The 14,906-nt window shown below is 39.4% G+C and overlaps 1 long non-coding RNA gene across 1 annotated transcript; it reads left to right on the forward strand.

Annotated features, from left to right (window-relative positions):
• Nucleotides 1-5,028: 5,028 nt before the first annotated feature.
• On the forward strand, nt 5,029-14,744 carry LOC113616802 (uncharacterized). Its single transcript, XR_003431418.1, has 2 exons — nt 5,029-6,022; nt 14,630-14,744. It is a non-coding gene; the product is annotated as an uncharacterized LOC113616802 (long non-coding RNA).
• Nucleotides 14,745-14,906: the final 162 nt, after the last annotated feature.

Genomic DNA, 14,906 nt, shown 5'->3' on the forward strand with positions numbered 1-14,906 from the left:
CGTCTCTGGAGTTCCTTTAAGCAGCGTTCTTAAACCCCTCTCCTCACGCCCCAGGAAACAAAGAGGGAAGGAAAAGTCTCCTGCCTCTTCGGCAGGTGCAGACTTTTCCCCGGACTCCCTCCCGGCTAGCTGTGGTGCACTAACCCCTTCAGGCTATGTTCAAGCCGCCAACCCCAGTCCTCTCCCTGCGCTCCGACCGAAGCCCGAGCCTCAGAGCCTCAGCTCGCAGCCCCGCCCGCCCCGGCGGGTGAGCAGACAAGCCTCTCGGGCTGGTGAGTGCCGGTCGGCACCGATCCTCTGTGCGGGAATCTCCCCGCTTTGCCCTCCGCACCCGTTGCTGTGCACTCCTCCGCGGCTTCGAAGCTCCCCGCTCCGCCTCCCGCAGTCTCCGCCCGCGAAGGGGCTTCCTAGTGTGTGGAAACTTTTCCTCCTTCACAGCTCCCTCCCACTGGTGCAGATGCCGTCCCTATTCTTTTGTCTCTGTTTTTTTTTTTTCTTTTGCCATACCCAGGTATGTGGGGAGTTTCTTGCCTTTTGGGAGGTCTGAGGTCTTCTGCCAGCCTTCAGCAGGTGTTCTGTAGGAGCTGTTCCACGTGTAGATGTATTTCTGGTGTATCTGTGGGGAGGAAGGTGATCTCCGCATCTTACTCTTCCGCCATCTTCTGCCTTCTCCCGGGATACCTGTTTTAATAAGCCACTACTTCCTGCCTGAGATTGCACTATGCACCAGAGATTCTAGAATTAGCATAATAAAACTAATAATGCGAACAACAGCAACAAATCTTCACAAACCTTCCTTGCAAGGAAGTAAAGTCCACTGGAAACACAGACAAGTGAAACACATTCAAAATGGCAGTGATTCTCAAACATTTATGTGCTGAAAAATCATGACAAGCATGATAACCAGGGCAATTACTAGACCCCTTCTCCAGCTGGTCAGGTGTAAGGTCCTGTAACTCTATTTTTGGTGAATGCCTCCAGGAGAGTCTGAGACAGATGTTCTCAGTTGTCGTCAACCTTTAGTGTGCATCAGATTTGCCTGAGAATATTGTTAAAACACAGATTGCTGGGCTCCAGTGCCAGAGTTCTAACCAGTTCCCAGGTGTGGCTAATATTGCTGGCCCAGGGACCACATTTTGAGAACCACCTTTCAAAACTCTGCAGTATGCGGTTGTGTGTGTTGTGAATGCAGTATGCGGTTGTGTGTGTTGTGAATGAGACGGGCCCAGAGAACCAAGGAGGGCAAAGGGACTCTGCCCTAAATTAGCCAAAGGTAACAATAGCAGCTAGAATTGATTGACCCAAGAAAAAATTATAAGAACTTTACCTGCATTTGCTCATTTAATCCTTTCAGTAAGGAACGTAGGTGCTACTTAGTGTTCCTCTTTTACAGGGGTGTCCAGAGAAGTTAACTACTTTGCCCACGTCCTAAACTGGTAAGTAACAGATTAAGAATTCAAGTCTTGGAAGTCTGATTCCAGAGCCCACACCTCTACCCTTTCTGCATGTAGAGAGGAGTAAAGGGTTGTCAGTGAAGCCTTCCTGGGGGCCCTGGCCTCTGAGTGTAGATAGAAGGATGAGTGGACATAAAGATCATTATTTGTGTGTGGTGGGGGTAGGGGAGGAAGTATGAGGGCTTCCAGAAGAGCCCGCCCTCCCCATACATCTGCTATAAGCAAGTCTGATGATCAGGAGTCCGGAACATGAGTATGACTATGGGATACTGAGAAGGGCTCTAGAACCCTGAGGTTAGAGTTCTGGATCAGTTACTAGGTAACAGAAAGTGAATGAGTGATTTACCTTACTTTCCACGAGTAGCAGGAAGTTTGGAGATAGTCCCTCTAGCGTTAGTCCAGCTGCTGAAGGGCATCACCAGGGGACTGGGTTGCTTCGCTCTTCCAGCTTCCACATCTCTAGCACGTCCACATAGCTTCAAAGTGACCCCAGAATCTCCAATAGTGTTCCAACAATTGGGGCAGGAAGAAAGAAAAGGAAAAAAAAAAAGAAATTAAGTAAGAAAAAAAAGGCAGTGTCTAACTCGGAGAGCAAATTTTTTACCACAGATGGTCAGCAGACTTGCACTTAGATCTCATCCGCTCGGATTTTAAACTGGCCACCTTAGCCTTAAGGATAATGGGGTCTCCTAAACCAGGGCTCTGATAGTAAGGAATAAGGAGAGAGTGGTACTGATTAGCAGTGCCTGCTGTCCCAAACAAATATTATCCCCAAACTATTTTTTTATCCTATATTTTACTTTAAAGAATGGAGGGAAAACATTATGTATCTGTAAATAGCCTTTTAGAAAGGGTACAATTATATAGTTATACAACCCCCTGGAGGGCTCCTTTCTTCTAAAATCTCTTTAAAAACTGTTCAAGGTTAAGGACATTTTTATCTTAATTTAGTCACTTGCAGTCGATTATCTTGGAATGACATCCTCTCTCTGCAGATGTTCTGTCAGGCCTTAGAAGATTCTAGAAGTGGACAGAGAAGTGTTATGGTACATGTATTTGCAATATGCACGTCTTTGAAATGAAATCCATTTAGGGACCAAAAGGCATTTCATGTCTTTGCTATACATTTTCACATATTTGCCTTTCCAGAATTCCTTTGAGCAAATCTGTTAGATATAACCCATCCGTTTCTCCCATCTGAATTCTTTATTACTAAACATTGTTCAGTATGCTCTCACTCCCCTCTGTCAAAGGCGTTTCTCTGGGTCCTCACCCTTCTCATCTCATATGTGAATGCATATCTTAAACTGAAGCAACAGTCTGCTATGACTTCTCCATAACTTGAAGAACCCGTCTTTGTGGGAAGAAAAGTAGACTTACTAACTTAAAAGGTAGAATGCGCGCAATGTTTCTGAGAGTTAAAAACTAAGGTAAAAACATAAGCAAGGGAAAAAACTTACAGTGGATCGTTTTCAAAGACTTTATTTTACCGAGAAGGCAACTGAGGTTTAAAGAAAACATGCGTTAGTTAAACACTAAATAATAAACCTTAAACCTCAGTGGAGCAACACATGGACAGTTCATTTCTCACTCACTCAGGAGTGTAGTATGGACTTTGGTGATCTGAGGGTCAGTTTTCTGCTCAGTTATTCAGGGACCCACCACCTTCATCAAGTGGCTCTACGTTTGTCTAAAAAGGAAAGGAGAGAGGAAGCTGCAGGCTACAATTATCAACTCGTTATCCTTCAGACATAAACTCTTCAGGTCACCTCTGGTCACATTCTTTGGGATAGAACCATACCCAGATGCAAGCGGAGATGGAGAATGTTGTTCCTATCTTGGTCCTAGTGATGCCTCTACAGGCTGGAGGAGCTAATTAAAGTGTAGTCAACAGCTCATTGTTTCTGCCACAATGAGTGATTAGCCTAAGGCTGTGGATTAATTATGTGTGTGTGTCACATATACATATAATACACACAAACATATATATGTGTGTGTATATATACATTCTTTAGCATGAGTTGTCACATGGGGCTTCTGCTGTATCAAAAGAGTACAAACTGCCTCTTGTTGCTTTTTCTTTATTGAAGTTGACTACTACTATCTATTTCCCTTCTTTTTGCTACTCCCCCCCCCCACCTTTCAATATTACATGAAAATTCTGAAAGAAATAATTTCAAAATTTCCAGTGCTTTTAAAGGTAATAGCATACTCAGACCTTAATAATTTTCCTGTGTGAAACTTTTGCCAGACTAAAATAGTTAACTTACGAAAAGTAAATTTAGATTGATACAAAAGAGAAAATAAGCTGATTTCTTTTTTTTTTTACACAAATACCCTGAGCCAGGCTGGAAAATAAATGGAAAACTGGAGGAATTTAGATCCTTTTGTTGTAAATTTAAATATTTTTAATTGTAAAAATAATACAGGCTCATTGCAGAAACTCCAAAATTGAAAGGATTTAAAGAAAAAAGGAAAAATAACTCAAAATCCCATTTCTGATAAATCATCTCTGTAACATTTTTGAGGGTATCTTTGGAAACTTTTTTGTGACGGGGTGCATATAAATACAATGCAAGTATAAAATACCTTTAATTATTATATCAAACTACAAAACAGTTCTATAACATTTTTATTTAGTGATATAAGTATGATTACTCATCACCTAATAAAAATCTGCAGCAGCATTTTTAATGGTTGAACAGCATTCTATTATTTATTGAACCAGTCCCTACTGTTCAACATTTAGATTATTCCTGTTTTGCTTTGCTAAACAATGAGACAAGCATCCTTGTTCATATGTCTTTGAGCATTTGTTTATTTCCTTAGAATGGACTTCTAGAACTTGAATGGCTGGTTGTCAGTTCTGGTACATACTGACATATTGTCTTCCAGAAAGGTTACCGTGCTTTTTATTTCTACCAAGAATTTAACATCCAGTGTGGTTTCTTACACACACTCATCAGTACCAGTATTATCAATATCAATACCAGTATTATCAAGTTTTTTAAAACTTTGTCATTCTAGTCAGTAAAATATGACACCTGAATTATTTTATTTGTATTTCTTTGATTAATAATAGCAAGGTTGAACATATTTTCATATCTTTATTGGCTGTTAATACTTTTTAGTTTGTGACTTTATGGCATCCATTTTTCATTGATGTATAACAACCTTTTATATATCAATGTGTTTATTTTGTTGTTTGTTGTAAATGCAATTTTTTTCTCTTCATTTATTAATTTTTATTTTGTGTGTGTTGAACTTCTTTAATACTGTCAAGTCTATTCAAAAACCCTTTAATGAACACAACAAATGTGGAAAATCAGTCATTCTCCTGCATTTTGTAATCAGTGTATTTCCTTTTGGACAGTATGGAAATGTAGGTTCTTATTTCATCTTATGGTTGGAAAGAATCTATTCCCTCGGAAAGGGATTATAGTCTCCATGATGCAGTAATGGGAGATTTTATAGGATAGGCAGGGTCTACAGAAGAAAAAACCCTAAATCACACTCCACTGGTGGTTGCCTTATTTATAAAAATGGCATTTGAGGTTGTGTGACTGCCATCAGGTAAGCAAAATTAATTTTAACATGAAATACTCCTATCAGCAAGAACAGCCTAGGATAGGCTAGCAGTAAGAAGTGAGGGGTTATGGGATTGGGGCATAGCCTCTGTTTCCTCCAATGCAGCTGGAAATTTAAACTCTGGGGCTCCTGCTTGATCCAATCAGCCCAGCTAGTATGTGTTGCCAGGTAGGGTGAATAGACTCAGAAGTACAAGAGCTCATCCTTGGTCCCCTCTGGAAATGAGCAGAGAATACTGTGTCAAGCAGAGGTGATCAGTCCATGGTCTGGAGACTTGGATCTCCCCACATAGTCCTTAAAGTCAGGGTGAGACAAAATGCCAATACAAATTATATTGATGACAGTATCAATGAGGTGACATTGAGTCCTTTGACCCAACGTGTGTCTGCAGTGTGCCATCCATTAGTAAATGGGCAAAGCCATTTGATAGATCTATCTGATACAGTGAATGAATCTGACACTGACATTTTGAAAAACTGAAACTGTATCCATTTGTCAAGAACAGTGGCTACTTGTTCTGCTTTATTCCCCCTGGTAGAACTAGGTAACATTGCAGGCAGTAAGACGTTCCGGCATTTCACCCTGGAGTAGCCCCAAAACTGAAGAAGCTGTCTTATCAGTAGTTAGCTCCTTGTCACCAAGAATATTAAAGTAGATTTGTATGATTAGCAAATTAAAGAGACTGTAGTGCCTACCACTACTGTATTCACTAAGGCACCCAAGTTATTCTAAAGAAATCCTAATAATACATTAGGACCGTTTTGAATATTTTTATTTGATTATCCATAATCTTCTAGTTATAACATCCATCACCATTTTGACCACTGAAACTTGGCCTTCTTTTCTTACAGCCTAGCCCTGTGGTCTTGGGCTAATCACTAACCTGCTTAGATACAATTTTCTTCTCTATGAAATAAAAACAATATTATATGCTATGAAGGACTGCAGGAAGATGAGCTGTGATGTTTATCAAGTGCCTAGTAAGTAGCCTGGCCCATAATAAATACTTGGCTAATTGTAGATGTTAGTTTCATTTTTAGTTTTATTTCCAAACATTGCTCTTTACTTTTGGAACTCTAAAATTTGTTTTGAGAGTGGAGGACTTGTTGTTTGGATTCCTCCAACACTCACTGTATATTCTGTACTTCTATCCCTAGATCATTTATATTAATTGAATAAATGATCTTTGGTCTGGTGATTCCAAGGTGACGAGGAGCTAAGTGGAGGTTCAGTATACACCTGGAAGTATGGATTTTCATGCCCAGTGCAAATGTGGGAAAGGCATTATTCCCACATTATAAAGGGGGTAAAGACCTCCAATTTGAGGAGACTCTGGGTTGAGAGATGAGAGATTTACAGGTACTGTGTTTATCGTACAGGGTACCACAGGGGCTTTTATGTTCTGTAGCAAGAATTTGCACCTTATACCCTTGTAGTTAGAAGTAAAGCATACCACATAACATATCTAGTAAGCATTAGAGTTAGAATAAATACCATTTATTTAACGTTTCCTTTGTGTTAAGCATTTTACAGTTACAACATATGGATGGATACTATATTGTAATGGTTAAGAGTGTAGTTTTTTGAGCTGGATAATCCTGGATTGGAGTCTCTTGTTTATTACCTCTTTTTTTTTTCTGTTTTATTGAGGTATAATTGACAAAATTGTAAGATAGTCAAAGAGTATATCGTGATGATTTGATATACATATGCGTTGTAAAAGGATCCTTCCCATCACGTTAATTAATACATCTAACAGCTCATGACACCTTTTTCCTTTTTTTCTTTTTTTGGTGAGAACACTTAAGTTCTATTCTCTCAGAAAATGTTAGTTATACAATACAGTATTATTGACTGTAGTAACTGTGTTATACAGTAGATCCTCAGACCTTATTCATCCTGCAGCTGAAAGTTTGTACCCTTTTACCAGTCTTCCCCTCTTTTCCCCACCCACACCCCAGCCCCTGGCAACCAGTTTTCTACTCTGTTTCTATGAGTGTGGCTTTTTTTCTTTTTAGATTCCATATATAAATGATATCATTCATATTTATCCTGTCTGGCTTATTTCATCAGCATAATGCACTCCTGTTTCATCTATATTGTTACAAATGAAAGGATCTCCTTCATTTTTTTAAGGCTGAATAATATTCCATTACCTCTTAAATGAGTGACTTTTGGTACATTGTTTACACTTTCTAAGCCTCAGGGTTTCTTTTCTTCTGTAAGAAAAAATATATATATATATACTAACAGGTTATTTTCTGATATGTGGAATGTTTGTTGAATCAACAAATAATTAGCTGAGATCATAAATGTGACACTTAGCACTGTATTAACATTTATTAATACTCTCCCTGTTAATTTCTACAATAAATTGTATAAGAAGTAACAATAATAATAGTACTAGTAGTAGTTTTAGCAAATGCATAGGATGTGCCAGGCATCATATACTGTACTACCCTCCTTCATGTGTACCACAAGTTACATGTGGATATCATCTTCCACGTTGTTTCCTTTAAAGAAAATTGAAGCTCAGCAAGATTGAGTAGCTTGCTCCAGATGTGAACTCAGGTCTGAATCACTCCACATATAGGTTCTTAATGACTCCATGTCTTTAATTCCACATCTGCATTTGTTTGTTGTTGTTGTTTTTAACTTTCCAAGCATCTGATCTGAAATTCCTTTCTCTGGGGAATTTTCCACTTTGTGGGTCTTGGTGAGAAACAGAGCCTTCCTCTCGTTATACAAGCTGAACATGTCAGATACACTGTTTACTCACATGCTCAGTCTCCCTTACAGATGGAAAACAGTCGGGCGACCTCGGGTTGGCCAACTGCACCCCTCTCTTGGATTTTGAATTACAAATAAATGATGTAAAGAAGCAAGGCCAGCAGTGCTGGGTCAACCTCCTGTTTCCTGTTCCTGCTTGGTAGCAAGGCCAGCTAGGACTTATAACATCACTTTGGCCTGATCGTATAATTGCTATAGCATAGCCTTGGCTTTCGGTTGTTTAGTCTGCTTCTAGTTACTGAGACCTAACCATAAACTTCCAAAAGTTTCCTTTTCTGCTCAAATTAGCCATATCTGGTTCCTGATGATTACAAATAAGACCTTTCCTGATATACAATGGTGACCTACTTATCCAGGCAGATGTAACATCGTCCTGGCAGGAACAGAGGGCAGGCAAGTTCCTTGTACAGCTGAACAAGAAGAAAAAGACCTAAGAAGGAAGAATTGAAGCCAGTTCTGCTTGTGTTATAATTCTACCAGCAGCTGCCTCTGTTTCACAGAGCACATGCTAAGGACCGTGTCCCTTCCCCTGTAACAGACGAGCAAAGTAGACCCAGGCCTTCCAACCCAGAGACCAGCTGAGCTGTACCGTGGACAATCTAGGATGTGAAAGACTTCACTCAATGTCTTTGTCACTTGACACATTGTTCCTCTCTTTGGGAAGTAGCTTCTTTGTGTGACAAGAATATGTTAAACCAACACTTAAGTGGACAGAGTTGAAAGATGCCAAAATTAGCTACAGAAAAAAAGGCGTAAAGACTTGTATTTTCTGTTATTTGAAGGTGTTAAGACCCCACATAGAATATGAGTCCTTTAAAGGAAGTTGTGAATGGCCCAGGGAATGTTGAATTTCCATGTGGCAATATGTTCTTGATCGGTCATGATGATGATGATGGTAGCATCAGTAGCATTTATCAATGTTTCCTGGGTGAGAGGCACTTTATCCTAATGACCTTTTATCCCCATGACGACCCTGTGAAGTAGGAAATACTGTTTTAGCATCTTTAGGGTTTTTCTTTTTTCTTTTTTTTTTTATCAGGAATTTAACCTAGATCACAGTTGGGTGGTAGAACGACCAGAACTGGACACTAGCCTTTCCTGAATTCCCAGAGTGTGATCTTAGCAGTTGTATTGCCTGATGCAGAGCCATGTAAATGTTGCCAAAGCAATGAAACGTGTACCTATTTCTAACAGATTCTAACTCAGAAGCTCTGGGGTTAAGTGCAGAGCAGTTGAGTGTGATTGTCTTTACAGACAGTAGATAACTTAAGAGAAGTTGTTTAAAAGTATACTTGCATATTGCACTACACTGTTATATCTGTGATTGGTTAGCTATTGAGTAACTAACACAAATCCCAATCCCATCTCTAATCTCATTCATCTCTTGTATGATATTTGACCTAATTGAGGCAGTTTTTTTTTTTGTTCTTTCCCACAAACACACATCGAACATCCAAAACATGCTTACCATTTGTGAGCATATTCTCTTAGTTATTTAGGAGTTGAGTAAGAATGAGAGAGAAGGGCTTCCCTGGTGGCGCAGTGGTTGACTGTCTGCCGGCCGATGCAGGAGACGCGGGTTCGTGCCCCGGTCCGGGAAGATCCCACATGCCGCGGAGCAGCTGGTCCCGTGAGCCATGGCCGTTGAGCCTGCGCGTCCGGAGCCTGTGCTCCACAACGGGAGAGGCCACAACAGTGAGAGGCCCACGTACCGCAAAAAAAAAAAAACCAAAAAGACAAAAAGAAAAGAGTGAGAGAAAAAGACACATAAATATGAAATACGGTCATCATTTTTTTAATATCCTTTATGTTGTTAATCCCTCTTAGCATTTACTGCCATTCACTCATTTGTATTATTTGGGGTATAGCAGTTTATTCACACAGCATTTTTACATATGGCTTATCATTTGTATTCTATTTTAATAACACTAATAATTATAGACTATTGACAAACTCATCAGACCCTACATATTCATTTCAAAATCTTGAAAATAAGGTGGAAAATGAGGTGTAAAGTGGAAAATCTATGTGTATGTTTTCATTGGTGGAATGAGGAGCTACCTGAATATCACTCCTTTAGCTTTTCCTTCAAATGGTGCACTTTTTCCTCCATGCATAGGAGTCACTTCCATTAGGTAAACAGTAGTCTTGAGGGCAAACCTCAGAAGTAGAAACAGGAGAACTTTTCAGTTATGGTAAAATCAAACATATTTTTCTTCAGTAGTGAAAAAAAAAGTCTTCATGAGAAGTTCAACCACCGTGAGTTCCATCGTGAAAAACTTTCCCCTTATAGATGCAACTTCCCCCAGAATCCTGAGAAATGTCGGTAGTAGAGAGGGGTGTTGCATACACCTGTTTCATTTCCCTCTGACTTTTCCTTCTCCTTTCTCTATTGACATTAAAATCTATAGTGAAAGCACATAGTAAGCAGTCTAGGACAATTGATACGACATTTGATCTAAATCTCCAAAGTCTGTTTTAGATGCGGATGCTGTGAGAGTCACAGGAGGGCAAAAAATCTAGAATTATTCTTATGTGATCAAATGTACTAAAATAACAAAAGCAAATCTTATTTCTAGCTAATAACATAGCATTCCTTATATGATGTCATATTATGGCAGAAAAGAAATATATGCGTCTATTTTCTTCTATATTAAAACTGCTAAGGAGTGGGGACCAATGAACTAAATCAATTGTTTTGGGTTCAAGTTGTAGTTTTTAGTAGCCATCCTTCTTAGCAAGTTTTCAGAAGCAAATGTAGTTTGTTTACTATCACCACTAAATGTGCAATTGTGTAGATTTGTGGAAAAAAGTATTATCAAATATATATACTTCAAAATGATTTGTGTACATTTGTCTATTCATATTATTATTCTCCCCAAGTAAATCAAAATCTACTGTATACTGTGTTTTTCTTCTATAGCTTAAAAGGGGAATGTATGTTGAAACTTATTGAAATATTTATTAGGTGTCTACTAAGTGCCAGGCACTCTACTAGGCAGTAGAGATGTTGTATTAGAGGTGGAAAATGTCCTTGACCTCCAGAACTGATACTCTTGTAAGAGAAATACTGGGTCAAACTAAGTCAACAGTTTCTTTGCTACAGAGCTTTTTACGAGTCTTGTGAATTATGAGTCTCTGATAAGGAGATGTAGTGGACAACAGATCCCAAATTTATTTGAAATCTTTTCCTTCATGGACTGTCTCATAGGATTTATGATCCACTGAACACACCTTGAGAGACACTAGTATTCTGCAGTGGTTAGTTAATTGTTTTCTATTAAACAACTATATACTGAATCCATGATATTATTCTGGATGTTTTGGAGGATACAATGATGTACATGGCCACTGTGATGATAAGGGGGTCCAGTTTAATTAAGAGAAACCACAGGAGTTATAACTTAATGTAACAAGGAAATACACACACATATACATATGTTTTTATGTAAATTACTATTTATATAGTATACAATGTCTTCTGAAGAAGATAGAGTGTTTGTAACTTGGGATCTCACAGGAGGTTTCACAGAGAAGGTAGACCCTGAACTGGGCAGAATTTCAGTAAGTTAATTTGGTTCTGACCGTACGATAAAATCAGGTATTTGCACTGGTCAAATTGATGGAACAGCATTCCATTTGCAGGGAACAGTGTGATCAAACATGCAGTGGTGGAGATGGCCAGATTGTAATATTCCAGTACCTGGAAAGTGTTGAAACATCTGCTTTCTTCATGGTCTAGAAAAGTGAATCTCAAGTGAAATGCACGTATAATGGAGGCCAGTGCTCTTTGCTTTGTGCACTGCTTTGATTCTACAGCATGCAACAATGTAGTGATCTGTTTCAGATTGTCATTATTCGAGAGGGTTCTTAGAAACAGGAGTGGAAAAGGAAGACCTCTCTTCCTGTGTTTCTGCCCTATGCTCTTAAGCCAGAAAAGGTACCAACATCACTGACCTGACCTTGTCTCAGGTATCTATCAGGATCTACTAGAATCATTCTAGTGAAAGGTAACTAGACATCCAAAGGACTCAAAAGATACACTATAACCTTTGTATACTTTATATACCTGGTGAAATAAAAATGTCACCTGAGTGGTCCCCTTCCCTAGAAATACCAGTATGTTTTTCCAGTGCATGGCAGAACTTTGCAGGTAAAACTGGGATAAAGGTGAAGAACAGTCTTAAAATTCTAGTCCTTGAACAGCACCTAACACACAACAGGTTTTCAGTAATCTTAGCAACAGTATTCACAAATAATGACCATCAGCGTAACTGCTCTTTTGTGCCAAAATACATTACCATATTACTTTTTTTCCTTCAGCTTTACAACTTGGGTTCTATTATTGTTTCCATTTTACAGATTAGGAAAGTGAGGCTCAGAGATGCTAAGTCACTTGGGCAAGGTCACAGAGCTTGTAGGAGATAAACCTGCACCCTTACTGTTGGATCCTACAAACCAGACCATAATTTAAGTCCTTCAAAATATACCTCAGAACATTTGAGTAAATTAATGAATAAATCCTCCTAGTCAGACTGACCAGATCATTATATTAGGTTCAGCTATAAGTGGAGGAAAGTCATAATCATAGTTGGACAGTTAATACAGTAATTTACTTGCTTTGAATTTTCTAAATGACGTTTAGCTGCTAATTTCATGATGATAACCATCGAATAAAAACAGGTACATTTTGATGTTTGGAATAAGATCTCATATTGAGTAAAATACGTATTGATTCCTAGACCTATATGATGTGAGTAACAGATGACATTGAGATGCCATCTAGAAGTACTCCTGTGCAGTTCATCATGTCAACCCAGCTAATAATTTTAGAATCTTCAGAGTGAATAATATATGCAGCCATAAAGCATATTTCTAATCAATGCAAATAATATTTTTCCCATGCTAAACCCAGAGTGAAGTTACAACACGCATCATAAGATTAATGGGCCATGTTTTCTTCATCACTTTGCTAAATTACTTAGTCTGGAAACCATTCAGAAGGTTGCGAATTGGAGCTGAGCAGTAGTAGTGAGACTGTGCCTCTGATGAAACTATTTCCACCCTGACCCCTACTGCTCCCTTCTTGGGAAAGAAGGCAACATTTCTCCTAGAAAAAGTCACAGGTTCATAAGCTGGCTTGTATAATACGTTTGGAGGAATAGTGTGTCTTTTAAGCAGAGCCTATCTCGGCATATAAAATAATTTTTACCTACCATTTAATGAAATTAACACTCACTTTGAGGCTAGGTCTTTTGCCATTTGACTCCTGGATCACGTCTATGGATATATTTTTTTCTTGAGACGAAGTGTGAACCCAATATAGTATCCATCATTCAGTCTATCTAGCTGAGGTACATCATCTGAAGCACAAGCTCCCTGAGGCCAGGCACTTTATCTGCTCTATCAGTGTAGCCCTGATGCCTAGTGTCTAGCTTTTGGAGATTCTTCATAAACATTTGTACTGAATAAGGTATGTATATGGTGAGCAAAAGTTGGCTTCCCATTTTACAGTCAAGGGTATCCCACTCATGTTCTGTGAACACTGGATAGCAGAATCTTACTATGTTATTTTTCTTTTCCCTTTGCAAGTTTCCTGAAAGGGCATTCCTGTCCTTAGAATGTCCATCTCCTCCCATCTTCCTGGAGAATAACTCTTCTTTCTTAAATACTTAGCCCCATCATTGACTCTTTAAGATTGAATGTATTACCTCCTTACAAACAGGAAAATGCAGTGCTTTTTTTTTTTTTCGACAATTTATCACCAAAAAATTATTCTAACACCTGAAATTCTGGACCTAAAATGCCTGGACTAGTGGTTCTCAAAGTCTGGTACCCAGACCAGCACATCAGCTGCACGTAGGAATTTTTAGAAGTGCAAGTCTTGGGCCCTGCTCCAGACCTACAGACTCGGACACTCTGGGGGTGGGGCCCACTACCTGTTTCAGCAAGCTCTCTTGGTGATGCTGATGCATACTCAAGTTTGAGAGCCACTGCTTAGACCTAGAACTTAAGGTTTAGGCTTTGGACAGATCTGAGTCCTAAACACTACTGAGACACTGGGGTGACCATGAGCAAGTTACTTCTGGGAACCTCTTAGCATCTGTGTGCCTTGCTTAGCTAATAGTGATTTTAATTAATTAGAAGAATGCACACGGTGTACTCAAGAGAGTAACCAAAGCATGCTTTATGTTCCATAAATTCTAGCTGTTTACCATTATCATCAATCGAGCTTACTGACATATCCTGAAGCCATTCTTCTAATAAGTGTAATAATGTGGTTTGTAAAATTAACAGCTTAGAAGAGCATATTACGAAGTTCATCATTCAGGGTCTCAGCAGGAAATCAGGGGTACATCAATAAAGATAAATTGAGCCCAATGTAGAGAATCAAGAGATAGTGTAGTGCCCTGGGTTCAGTAAAAGTGTGGCTACTTTATAGGAGATGAAAGAGAAAGGAAGCCTTGCTGGAGAGAGAGTCCTCCCCAAAGATGCTGTGATGCCCCACAGAGAAGCACTATACGTTAGTTGGGGGATGCAGCCACTCCCAGCAATTTGGCAAGAATTAATACCCTAACTTCACTCCCCTCCTTCATTCCCTACAATCTTCTATTGGTACTCTTCATTGGTGAGCCAAACAGAAGCCAGAGCAAGGACACTTACTAAGATAGGCCATGCAAGCCGTCCATATAGAGTTGGGTGGAGAAAGGATGTGGAAGGGCAAATAGGACATATTTCCCGCAGGTGGTGAGCGAGCTGTAAAATCACTCGCCCTTCTAACATCATTGCCATTGCAGGAGCACGGAGGAGCAAGTGGTTAGTTCTGACTTGGCAGATCCAGGCGACTGCAGGACAGAACTGGTATATGAGTTGGGCTTTAAAGGTAGATTTGAATTTTAATGGAGAGTATGGGGTAAGAAATGGTGAAGAACCAAGGGAAAGGGAGATTCATTGCAAATGGAGAAAAGAAAAGTGGCATAAAGACAAGAAAAGTCAAGACTTATGGAAGAGATAGCAAATACTCTGTGTGTGACTGGAGCAGAGAATGGGTAGACGAAGGCTGGAAGTTAAGAT

This window comes from Aethalodelphis obliquidens, unplaced genomic scaffold, assembly GCF_003676395.1.
Source record: "Aethalodelphis obliquidens isolate GAN/ISIS:26980383/991018 unplaced genomic scaffold, ASM367639v1 scaffold528, whole genome shotgun sequence".
Classification (NCBI taxonomy): Eukaryota; Metazoa; Chordata; class Mammalia; order Artiodactyla; family Delphinidae; genus Aethalodelphis; species Aethalodelphis obliquidens.